The sequence below is a fragment of the Macaca mulatta genome, chromosome 14, assembly GCF_049350105.2.
Source record: "Macaca mulatta isolate MMU2019108-1 chromosome 14, T2T-MMU8v2.0, whole genome shotgun sequence".
In the NCBI taxonomy this organism is placed as follows: Eukaryota; Metazoa; Chordata; class Mammalia; order Primates; family Cercopithecidae; genus Macaca; species Macaca mulatta.
Genome location: NC_133419.1, coordinates 105,757,758 through 105,770,557, shown reverse-complemented (window position 1 = coordinate 105,770,557; position 12,800 = coordinate 105,757,758).

The following is a 12,800-nucleotide window of genomic DNA, read 5'->3' as shown; positions in this document are numbered from 1 at the left end:
CTATATCTGACGATGTCTCAATTCCACTTTCACCATACAAAGCAGAGATCAAAGGTGTCACTCACAGACACTCATCTATTCTGCCTTAGCTGTTAAATAACTGTCCAGTCATTCATGTGAAGACCCTCTTGTTTCCCAAATGATGTACATGGTTTCAAGTGACTTACATCTTGAACAGGATTTATTATCAATCAGTCAAGTAAGTGGAAAAAAATTTAGTAGAGTAGAGAGTATGCTATTTCAATGTCCATCTTTCTTTAGGTCCACTAGGAAGTTATCTTAACACACACGACTCTTAAGCAGTGTTTTCTCCTTCCTAGTTAATGGTGCTTCTAAGGAAATAGCATTCTTTGAATCTCATATAGGATAATCCCAGGGTAAGAGGGTTATGGGTAATTCTCAGGGATTGACCATATTATTTTTTCTCTTCTTAATCTATTCTGCTTCCACAGAGGCTATTCCGATAGTTTCACTACTCCTGTGTACACATTTATATGAACAAATTTTGAATTTGTGTATTAAATCCTGATTCCCACTTAAGTGCCAGACTTTACAATTCAAGTGTCTACTGAACATATTCACTCACATCTCCCAGAGACGCCTTTGTCTGAACATTCCCACAGTTGAATGTGCCATTTTCCCCCCATGCTGCTTCTCTTTCAGTTTCTCCTATCTTGGTTAATGATGTCCCCATTACCAGTTATTCAAATCAGAAACCCGAAACTCATCTTGAGCTTTCTTCTCACTCTCGTCCAACATTTAAGCTTTTGCCAAGTTTACGGATTTATTGTTCAAATTGGGATCTCTCTCTCCATTTCTACTTCTACTACTATATTTCAGAGCCCCTATTCCTGAAATGCCCTATAATTCCTTAGCCATAACTTTTACTACATGTTTTGGTAATTTAAAAAATAAATTCAGTTTCCCCCACTAGACTTTAAGCTTTAAGATAAAATTTTTAAATGTCTGACTTATTCATAGGTATGGTCTCATCTAACAGTTGGTTGCCCGTAGTATGCATTCAATAAATACCTGTTAAAAGAACACTTCACTAAATAATTTCATTAGAATTAATATTACTTACTAGGCCACTAGAAAAAGAATTATCACATGCCAACTGTATTCTGAACCCTGTTCTATGGACTAGATAGAGAAAAATGCATATGATAAACAATGTTTCCATTTTTATTGCACTCACATGAATACGTAAATCATTAATGAATAGGTAATTAAAAATATCTATCCTTAAATTAAAGCATTCCAATAATTTAGGGATATAAATGAGACTACACACGCCTGTATCCGTTAATGCAGGATGTTTTAAAAAGGTGAAACATTTATAATGGCTCAGATATGGTGGAAACTTATTTCTCATTCATGAAAATTCTAAAATCGTCATTCTTTTCTAATAGGCAGCTCTTCTAAACCCAGAAGCTTAGACCTCTTCTATTCTATGGCTCTGATAATCTGCAACATGACAATGTTAAAATAACTGATGTGTACTAAGAAGAAATCCTAAAGGTTGGCACGAAGGCTCATTAAAACAATGTCTAATGATTGCTATCATGACTAGTAAGTAAATAAATAGGCAAGCATATATTTTTTAAAGAAACATTTAATTAAGTACTACTTCCATTAAATTATATCTTAGTGTTTTCTGGGTGTTTAATTATGCATGGCCTTGGAAAGCTCTCTTTTTCTCTAAAATATTTGTAAAAATGCTGATTCTAAGATATGAAAGTAGATGCCTGTATTGCACCACTGGAAATCTCCTCTGGCTTGGAATGTGTTCCATTAGCAGTGAGTTCACTCAGTGGTGTTAATGACTAGATCAAGATTGTCCTCTCAAGAATGTACCTCTTTCTTTATGGCTTCACACATAGATGATGATGTAAGAAACACAAAGTGGGACAGAGAAGAATGCCATTATCCATGAGGAATGCCATTCTTCCTGGGAGGGTCAGAACTGAAGTTGATGTCAGAGATATAAAGACGCTGGTGGAAACTCTGGGGTACAGCATGGATATGAAAGAAAATGTCACTGCTTCAGTAAGTTTTATCACACATAGAGACAATGGTAATGGCTTTCATATTCCTAAATAATCTTAGAAAGCTTAGTCGTATGACCAGGAAATGTAACCTCTTGATAATCTAAAATCCAAACTTGCCAATGGAGGGTTCTGGATGCTACATGTTCTCTTTTAACATAAGAGTCATTCAGCAAGAGCCTGGTAAAACTTAATTGGGAAATGTTTTATTAACTCAATAGTCCCACCTTCTCTCTATAAGAAATCTCAGGATGATCTCTGTAACACTCTCTTTACTTTTCTCTAAATTAAGACTAGAATTTTCCTTGCCACTCGCTGTTTGTCATGGACTTCCTTAAGAAATCCTTTAGGTATTTATTTATTTGATTTCTAAGGTGCCATAATAGTGAATCACATAGTGCAAAATCAGTAGTATGGATCTCTTTCAGGACATGACTACAGAACTGAAGACATTTGCTTATTGCCCAGAGCACAAGACCTTTGGCAGTACCTTCCTGGTGTTCATGTCTCATGGTATTCAGGAAGGATTTATGGGAAGAAGTAGTCTCAGCAAGTCCCAGATCTATTAGAAGTCAAAGAAGTCTTTCAAATGTTGAATATCAGGAACTGTCCAAGTTTGAAGGACAAACCCAAGGTGATCATCATCCAGGCCTGCCGTGGTGGTGAGTGCTGATGTCTTTGAGAACACCAGACATTAAAATACTGACTTCATCCGTATGCATCCAGGATTTTTCCCTTTCTTTATGTTTGATGCTTAATGTGAAAGAACACATACCGTCAGTATGCAATAATATGGCTTCTGTGAATTATATTGCTGTTTGGGAGATGTTTGTTCTATATTTGTATTAGGGTTCTCTAGAGGGGCAGAACTAATAGGATATATATATATACACACACACCCCACATACCCCATATATATATGATTTTATGGGATAATTAACTCATGTGATCACAAAGTGAAGTCCCAAAATAAGTCGTCAGCAAGCTGAGGAGCAAGGAAATCAGTCCGAGTCCCAAAACTTCAAAAGTAGGGATGTCAACAGTGCAGCCTTCTGTCCATGGCCAAAGGCCCAAAAGTCCCTGGAAAGTCTCTGGTGTAACTCCAAGAGACCAAACATTGAAGAACTTGGAGTTTGATGTTTGAGGGCAGGAAACATGCAGCATGGAAGAAAGATGGAGACTGGAAGACTCAGCAAGTTAAGTCCTTCCAACTTCTGCCTCCTTTATTCTAGCTGTGTTGGCAGCTGAGTAGATGGTGCCCATCCAGATTTAGGATGGGTCTGCCTCTCCCAGTTCACTGACTCAAATGGTAATCTCCTTGGGCAGCACCCTCACAGACACACCCAGGAACAATTGTTTGCATCCTTCAATCCAATCAAGTTTACATTCAATACTAACCATCACAGTATTTAAATTTGAGACTTTGATGTTGGAATGTTGTTAAAATTTGAGGATTAGAAAAGGTAAAATTTGTTGAAAAGATTGTTACTGGGATGTATGTATTTAGGGGCATATGAATAAATGATAAAGTCAACACTTTGATAAATACGATTGAACACAGGTTAAGAGGAGAATGTGGTTCTCTTGGCAGTTGCTAGTTGTAGAAGACAAATCTTGTATTTCCTGAGAACCGTGGGGTTGTGTGATTAAAAGATTCAATAGAAGCCTCTGGAAACACAGGCTGACCAAATCTAGAAGACTTTCAGAATGATGCTATTAAAAAAGCCCACAAAGAGGAGGATTTTATTTCTTTCTGCTCTTTTACACCAGATAATGAGTTTCTACACAGGATATCTTTTGTTGGGGTTATCAATACAGAAACACACACTCACCCGCTAGAGCACAGATACTGGTGTTGACTTTAGATAAGATTTTTGAAGACCAACTCAAGCTTGGCTCCAAGTTATAAACTCAATTCCCTTTATCCAAGGAGATTATATATATATTCACTGAATTAGTAATCATTGAATTTCTCTGAGGTGCAAAATATTTTCCCTAAACTGTGAGCAACAATAGAGAATTTGGTGGAAAATGATCTATGCTGGAGTACATTAGAATCTGACTCCACATAGAAAAGGTCTGCAATGTTGGGATCATTCAGCAGTCCAATTTGCCCAGACTTCAAGTATTTATTGAATAGTGGGAGCAGAGGGTAGAGAAGCAGAAAAGCAAAAGAAGCACATTGGAACCCTACCTTAAAGTGGCTTTTACCTAGAAGTATGAAGTACATAAAACATAATACATCTGAATAATTCTAAATGTGAACTTTGGTGTAATAACTTTGCTTTTATAGACTGACACAACCATCTAGTACTTGGTAAGTTGATTTCATTTTTCTTAGCTTCTCTGGGCTTTCTTTGAGTTCCTTACTAATAGATGTGAATGTAGATATCATTGTTCTAAGGATTGAATGAGTTAATGTATGCAAAATATTTAGCATGGTCCAGAGTAAAGAAGGTATTAAACAACTGCTATCATTGAAGATGTTTATACTTTGTAACTTAACTCAGTTAACTTCCTTATCAAGGTTTAAATAAAAGTCATTTGAATCTTTTCATTCACTATGTTTGGCAGCTTCCTGGGACTTGCATTCTCGTGGCCACCTATGGCCTGAAGGTCTTGGCTCTGCTCATATAGTTAAATTACATATTGTCTATAATGAGATGCCCTCCCTCAGGAGAGAGACTGGTTCCATATTGTGCTGACCTTATCCTAAGTTAGAATTATTTTTTTCCATGATCAAAAACAATGATACCACACAAAAGACCCAGACATTTCTAGCTTGAGTGTAATTAGTAGACTTTAATATTAGATGGAACTGTTCTTTAAAATCATTTGATCCCAGCCTTCCATGTGACATTTGCCTCTGTCTTTGAAGCCCTTTGTTGGTCCACTGTTTTCTCAACATCAATCTTGCTGATTTCTGTGTCTTTCTTTTCTTTCACATTTTTTTACTCCTCCTTTCCAGATGACTATCAGAAACTCCAATTTAGTTATCTATAACTCCCATATTACACCTAGCTCCACATTCCACTGTGTAAATTCCAACCATATCATGGTGCTCTCCTGAAGAAAAATAACCATCTACTTCCTTAATTTCACAAAACATTTGCAGAGACACCTGTCTCCATCCTATCTCTTACCTACTTCACTTAACTGAAACAAGACTTAGTTAAAACTTTCCTTTAACTGTGACAGACATAGTTCTATACAAAATTTCAATTTATTATTCAATACATTTTATTACCATTACCACTGAATAAAAGATTAGACTAAAGGAGTGTCCATGATTGTATACAGAGCTATTGCCATTACTTTTCCCTTACACCTTCCTTTGTATAATAATGTCTTCATTACTTCTGTGTCAACTATGTAATAAATTATTAATTCTTCTTTACTATTTCTGTTGTCCATAAGAACTTTTTTCCTCCAATATTATGTATTTCTTCCCTAGTCAACCTTTTCTAGATTTTCACTTTTGTTCTGTTGCACCATTTTTGTATTTAGTTAAAATTTTGTGTAAATATTTTTTGTGAATATTGTTTAATTAATTCTAATTAAAATTATTTTTAAGTTGGTAAATTGAGAAGCTATTAATAGAATTATACTGTAGAGATTGAGTATATTATCCCATACACTTGTGATGTTTCAGAAATCTTTTGTGTATGAATTATTATCCTCCCCTTTATAGATGAGGCAATTGCATTTCAGAGCTCATAATTAACTTAAATCACAGTTGGTAAATATCACTCTTGAAATGCACATTTAAGCATGTCTTTTCCATGGACCACTTTCCTCTGCCCCATTTTACCTTTCTCTTACTCTCTACTAAATTGATGACTTCTTGAACTCAGGGAATATGCTACTCTAATATCTGCACCACATACAGCATGCTTGTCAAATATCAGTAACAATATACTCACTGAATTTTGAATATATTCACTAGAAATATAATCCAATGTCTAGAAAACAGTGAATTCCATTGCATGCTTTAGCTGACTTAGAAAAAAAGCAATATTTCTTCTTTTTCTTCAGGCAAGAGCCAGTCTTGGGATTTGTGATGTGGTTTATTCACATATAATGTTTCTTGCCAACATTTCACAAGTGACTTTTTACTCTGACACTTATCAAATATTGGCAAGAATATCCCTTATCCAGTGACAAGGAGGATATTTTCTGAACAGTGGGCTAAAGATGCTTCTACCACTTGACTACCCTGGATGCTAGACTATTGCAGTTGGAAACATAGAAAGCAGATCTGGCCTTCTCTGAAGAGATGGAATGAATGGACTAATTTGCCTGTATCCTTCACGGCTATCAGATCCAGAGTAGATTTTAAAAACCCTGAGGAGGGTCATTCAATGCTTAGATATTCCTATTGCTATACTTGTTGCAGGTTCAAGTACTTTTTTATTTTTGTTATTCATTTTGCTGTATTTGTTGCAGTTTTTCTGGCTAAAGATTCTACATCAGAGAAAAGGTCTACAGACTTTCTCTTTTTAGGTCTGATTTTCATTTGAGCTTCCAGATTGGATGGCACAGATGCTCATCACTGAATGATATTGACAAGATGTTTCTAAATCTTCCTAGGACATTAAAAGAAGTAGGCTGTATGAATGCCTGTGGGCAGATGTGCATGTGTGTTCACGAGTTGAAGCGGTTGGAGAGGAGTACTGAAATTCCATTCTGGTCAAGATATCTGGCCCTAAATGTAGTTATTCCTCATCCAAAAATTCAAAATACAAAATTCTCCAAAATCTAATTTTTTTTCCCATTACCTTCCACATTTTTTAATTGAAAAGTTACGTTAAGAGGTACATGTGCACTTCTGTGACCTAAGAATATTGCATGGTGCTGGGGTTTTGTTGACAATTGGTCCTGTCATCCAAGTCGTGAGCACAGTACACAATAAGTAGCTTTTCAACCCTTGTCTATCTCCCTCCTTCCTCTAGTAGACCCCAGTGTCCATTGTTTCCCATCTTTCTATGTGTACCCAGCGTTTAGCTCTCACTTATAACTGAGAACACACAGTATTTGGTTTTCTGTTTCTGAGTAAATATGCTTAGGATAATGTCCTCCAGAAGCATTCATGTCACTCCAAAGGATATAATTTCATTCTTTGTATAACTGTGTAGTATTCTATGTTGTATGTGCACCACATTTTCTTATCCAATCCACCCTTGATAACACCTAGGTTGATTCCTTGTCTTTGCTATTACGAATAGTGCTATGATGAGTATATGACTGCCTGTGTCTTTTTGGAAGAATGAGATATTTTCTTTTGAATATATACTGCATAAGAGGATTCCTATGTTAAATGATGGTCCAGTTTTTTTTTTCTCTATCTCTTTAATTTTCCATTTTAGGTGTATGTTTATGTGCATACATGTAGCATATTTGAGACATTTTGATACAGGCATGCAACACATAATAGTTACATCATGAAAAGTGAGGCATCTATATCCTCAAGTATTTGTCTTTTGTATTACAAATAATTCAGTTATGTTCTTTTAGTTATTTTTAAATGCACAATTAAATTATTATTGACTTTAGTCACCCTGTTTTGCCAGCAAATACTAGGTCTTAATCCTTCTTTTTAACAGTTTTTGGAGGAATTAACCCTCCCCAATTCCCCTGCACCCCACACTACACTTCCTAGCCTCTGGTAACCATTCTTCTTCTCTGTATTTCACTGAGTTCAATTATTTTAATGTTTAGTTCCTACAAATAAGAACACATGATCTTGTCTTTCTGTGCCTCACATATTTTACTTAACCTAATGACTTCCAGTTCTATCCATGTTGTTGCCAATGACAGAATCTCACTCTTTTTTGTGGCTGAATAGTATTCCACTATTTCTTTATTTTAGGTACCACATTTTCTTTATTCATTTATCTGTTCATGAACACTTAGTTGGCTTCCAAATCTCGGCTATTGTGAATAGTGCTGCAATATTCATAGGAATGTAGACATCTCTTTGATATACTGATTTCCTTTCTTTTGAGTATATGCCCAGCAATGGAATTGCTAGATCATATGGTAGCTCTATTTTTAGTTTTCTGAAGAACCTCCAAACTGTTCTTTATAGTGATTGTACTAACTTACATTATCCCCAAGAGTGTATGAGGGTTTCCTTTTTCCAAATCCTAGCTAGCACTTGTTATTCCCTGTTACATAAAAGCCATTTTAGCTAACATGAGATAGTACCTTATTGTAGTTGCGATTTGCATTTCTCTAATGTTGTGCACCTTTTCATATACCTGTTTGCCATTTATATGTATTCTTTTGAGAAATGTCTATTCAGATCTTTTGCCCATTTTTAAATCAAATTATTAAAATTTTATCCTATAGAGTTGTTTGAGCTCCTTATATATTCTGGTTTTTAATCCCTTGTCAGATGAAGAGTTTGCAAATTTTTTTGCCCATTCTGTGGGTTTTGTCTTTTTGTTGATTGTTTCCTTTGCTGTGCAGAAGGTATTTAACTTGATATAATTCCATTTGTCCATTTTTGCTTTGGTTGCCCATGCTTCCTGAGTGTTACTCAAAAACTCTTTGCCCAGTCCAAAGGACTGGAGAGTTTCTCCATTTTTTTGTTATAGTTCCATACTTTGAGGTCTTTGATTTAAGCCTTTGATTCATTTTGATTTGATTTTTGTATATGGCAAGAGTTGGGGGTCTGGGTTCATATAGATATCTAGTTTTATTTTCCAGCACCGTTTATTGATGAGACTGTCCTCTCACCAATGTATGAATGTTCTTGGCACCATTGTCAAAAATGAGTTCACTGTGGATGTATGAATTTATCTCTGCGTTTTGTAACCTGTTCTATTTACGTGTCTGTTTTTACACCAGTACTATGACATTTTGATAACTACAGTTCTGTAGTGTAATTTAAAGTCAGGTATTGTGATTCCTACAGTTTTGTTCTTTTTGCTCAGGATGGCTTTGGCTATTTCAGGTCTTTTGTGGTTTCATATACATTTTAGATTTTTTATTTTTTTTATTCTGTGAAGAATGTCAATGGTATCTTGGTAAGGGCTGCATTGAATCTGGAGATTGCTTTGGGTAGTATGAACAAGTTAACAATATTGATTCTTCCAACCCACAAACAAGGAATTTTAAATTTTTTTTTCACATCCTCTTTAATTTCTTGCATTGATGTTTTATAGTTTTCATTGTAAGGGTCTTCTACTTCTTTGGTTAATGTAATGTCTAGGTATTTAATTTTATTTGTAGCTGTTGTAAATGAAATTTTTAAATTTCTTTTTCAGATTGTTTACCATTGGCCGATAGAAACGTTACCAATTTTTGTATATTGATTTTTGTATCCTGCAATCTTACTGAATTTGTCTATCGGCTATAATAGATTTTTTGGTGGAGTCCTCAGGTTTTTCCAAATATAAGAACATATAATATGGAAACAAGGGTAATTTGACTTTTTCCCCTCCAATCTGGATGCACTTTCTTTCTTTATCTTGTCTGATTGCTCTGCCTAGAATTTCCAACACTATGTTGAATAACAGTGTTGAAAGTGGGCCCCCTTGCCATGTTTTTGATCTTAGAGAAGAGGCTTTGAGTTTTTCCCGCTCAGTATAATACTATATTTGGGTCTGTTGTATACGATTTTTATTATTATGAAGTATTTCTTTTCTACCTGGTTTTTTGAGAATTTTCATGATGATGGCATTTTTAATCTTGTCAAATGATTTTTCAGGATCAATTGAAATGATTGTATGGTTTTTGTTCTTTCTTCTGTTGATACAATGTATTACAATAAATTGATTTGCATATATTGAAGCATTTTTGAATCCCTAGGATAAATCTTACTTGGTCATGAGGAATACTTTTTTAATGTGTTGTTGAATTTGCTAGTATTTGCATCAATATTCATCAATCATATTGGCCAATAGTTTTCTTTCTTTTTTTATGTATCTTGGTTTGGTTTTGGTATCAGAGTAATATTGTACTTGTAGGGTGAGTTTGGAAGTGTTTTTTGCTTCTCTGGCAGTTCTGTTTTAAGTTCTTTTTTCTTTTTCCAAGCTATTTTAAGTTCTGAGGTACATGTGCAGGATGTTCACATTTGTTACAAAGGAAATGGTGGTTTCTTGCTGAGATCAACCCATCACCTAGGTATTAAGTTCAGCATCCACTAGCTATTCTTCCTGATGCTCTCCCTTCCCCTGAGCCCCTCACAAGCCTCAATGTGTCTTGTTTCCCTCCCTGTTGTCCATGTGTTCTTATTGTTCATATTCCACTTATAAGTGAGAAGATGCACTTTTTGGTTGGTTGTTCCTGTGTTAGTTTGCTGAGGATAATGGCTTCCAGCTCCATCCATGTCCATGTCCCTGCAAAGAACATGATCTCATTCCTGTTTAGGGCTAATTAGTATTCCATGGTGTATATGTACCACCTTTTCTTTATCCATTCTATTATTGATGGGCATTTGGGTTGATTCCATGTGTTTGCTAGTATGAATAGTGCTGCAATGAACATTGCTTGCATGTATCTTTATAATAGAATGGTTTGTATTTCTTTGGATAAAAAAATCTCCAAACTACTTTCCACAGTGGCTGAACCAATTTATGTTCCCACCAACAATGTATAGGCATTCCTTATCTATCTATCTATCTATCTATCTATCTATCTATCTATCTATCTATTTTTGAGATGGAGTCTGACTCTCTCACACAGGCTGTAATGCAGTGGTACAATCTTGGCTCACTGCAATCTCTGTCTCCCAGGTTCAAGTGATTATCCTGCCTCAGCCTCCCAAGTAGTTGGGGCTACAGGCATGTGTCACCACTCCTGGCTACATTTTATATTTTTAGTAGAGATGGGGTTTCACCATGTTGGCCAGGCTGGTCTCGAACTCCTGACTTCAAGTGATCCACCTGCCTCAGCCTCTCAAAGTGCTGGGATTACAGGCATAAGCCATCATGCTGGATAGCATTCCTTTTTCTTCACAATCTTGCCACCATTCATTCTGTTTTGACTTTCATTTTCACAAAAATTATGAGAGGAGTAAACACTTCCCAGTTTACTTGATGAGACTAATATTTCCTTGATATCAGAACCAGATGAAAATATCACATGTAAAGAATAGTATGGACGATTACTGGGTATATATACCTAGAGGAATATAAATCATTCTATTATGAAGATACATTACATGCATGCTACCAAATTTTGTATATTGGAAGATATACTTCTTTTCCTATTTGGATGCCTTTTGTTTCCTTCTGTTGTCTGATCACTCTGGCTAGAACTTCCAGTTCTACATGGAATAGTTGTAGTGAGAGAAGCCATCCTTGTCTTGTGCTGGTTTTCAAGAGGAATGCTTCCACCTTTTGTCCATTCACTACGATTGGCTATGAATTTGGTTATGAGTTTGTCATAGAGGGCTCTTTTTGAATCTTACTTTAAGTTTTGGGGTACATGTGCAGTACGTGCAGGTTTGTTACATAGGTATACATGTGCCATGGTGGTTTGCTGCACCCATTGACTTGTCTTCTATGTTCCTTCCCTTTCCCCTCCACCCCCCAAAAGGCCTTGGTGTGTGTTGTTCCCCACCCTGTGTTCATGTGTTCTCATTGTTCCACTTCCACTTTTGATTGAGAACATGAAGTGTTTGGTTTTCTGTTCCTGTTTTTGTTTGCTGAGGGTAATGACCTTCAGCTTCTTCCATGTAAAGGGCATGATCTCACTCCTTTTAAATAGTATTCCATGGAGTATATGTACCACATTTTCTTTATCCACTCTATCATTGCTGAACACTTGGGTTGGTTCCATGACTTTGCTATCATACATAGTGCTGCAATAAACATATGTGTGCATATGTCTTTAGAGTAGATTGAGTTATATTCATTTGGGTATATACCCAGTAATGGGATTGCCTGGTTGAATGGTATTTCTGGCTCCAGATCCTTGAGGAATTACCATGCTGTCCTCTACAATTGTTGAACTAATTTACATTCCCACTGGAAAAGCGTTCCTATTTCTCCACAGCCTCACCAGCATCTATTGTTTCTTGACTTTTTAATAATCGCCTTTCTGACTGGCATGAAATTGTATCTCATTGTGGTTTTGATTTGCATTTCTCTAATGATCAGTGATGTTGAGTTTTTTTTTCTTTCGTGTTTGTTGTCTGTATAAATGTCTTCTTTTGAGAAGTGTCTGTTTATATTTTTTGCTCACTTTTTACGGGGATTGTTTGCTTGTTTCCTTGTAAATTCGTGTAAGTTCCTTGTAAATTCTGGATATTAGACCTTTGTCAGGTGGGTAGATTGCAAAAATTTTCTCCAATTCTGTAGTTTGCTTGCTCACTCTGATGATAGTTTCTGTTGCTGTGCAGAAGCTCTTTAGTGGAATTAGATCCCATCTGTCAATTTTGGCTTCTGTTGCAAATGTTTTTGGCTTTTTCACCATGAAGTCTTTGCCCATGTCTATGTCCTGAATGGCATTGCCTAGGTTTTCTTCTAAGGTTTTTATTGTTTTGGGTTTTACATTTAAGCCTTTAATCCATATTGAGTTAATTTTTATATGAAGGGTAAGGGACAGGTCCAATTTCAGTTTTCTGCATATGGCTAGCCAGTTTTCCCAGCACCATTTAGTGAACAGGAGATCTTTTCCCCATTCCTTGTGTTTGTCAGGTTCGTAGACAAACCTGACAGATTTGTCGTAGATATGTGGGGTTATTTCTGAGGTCTCTGTTCTGTTACATTGGTCTATATATCTTTATGGTATGAGTATCAT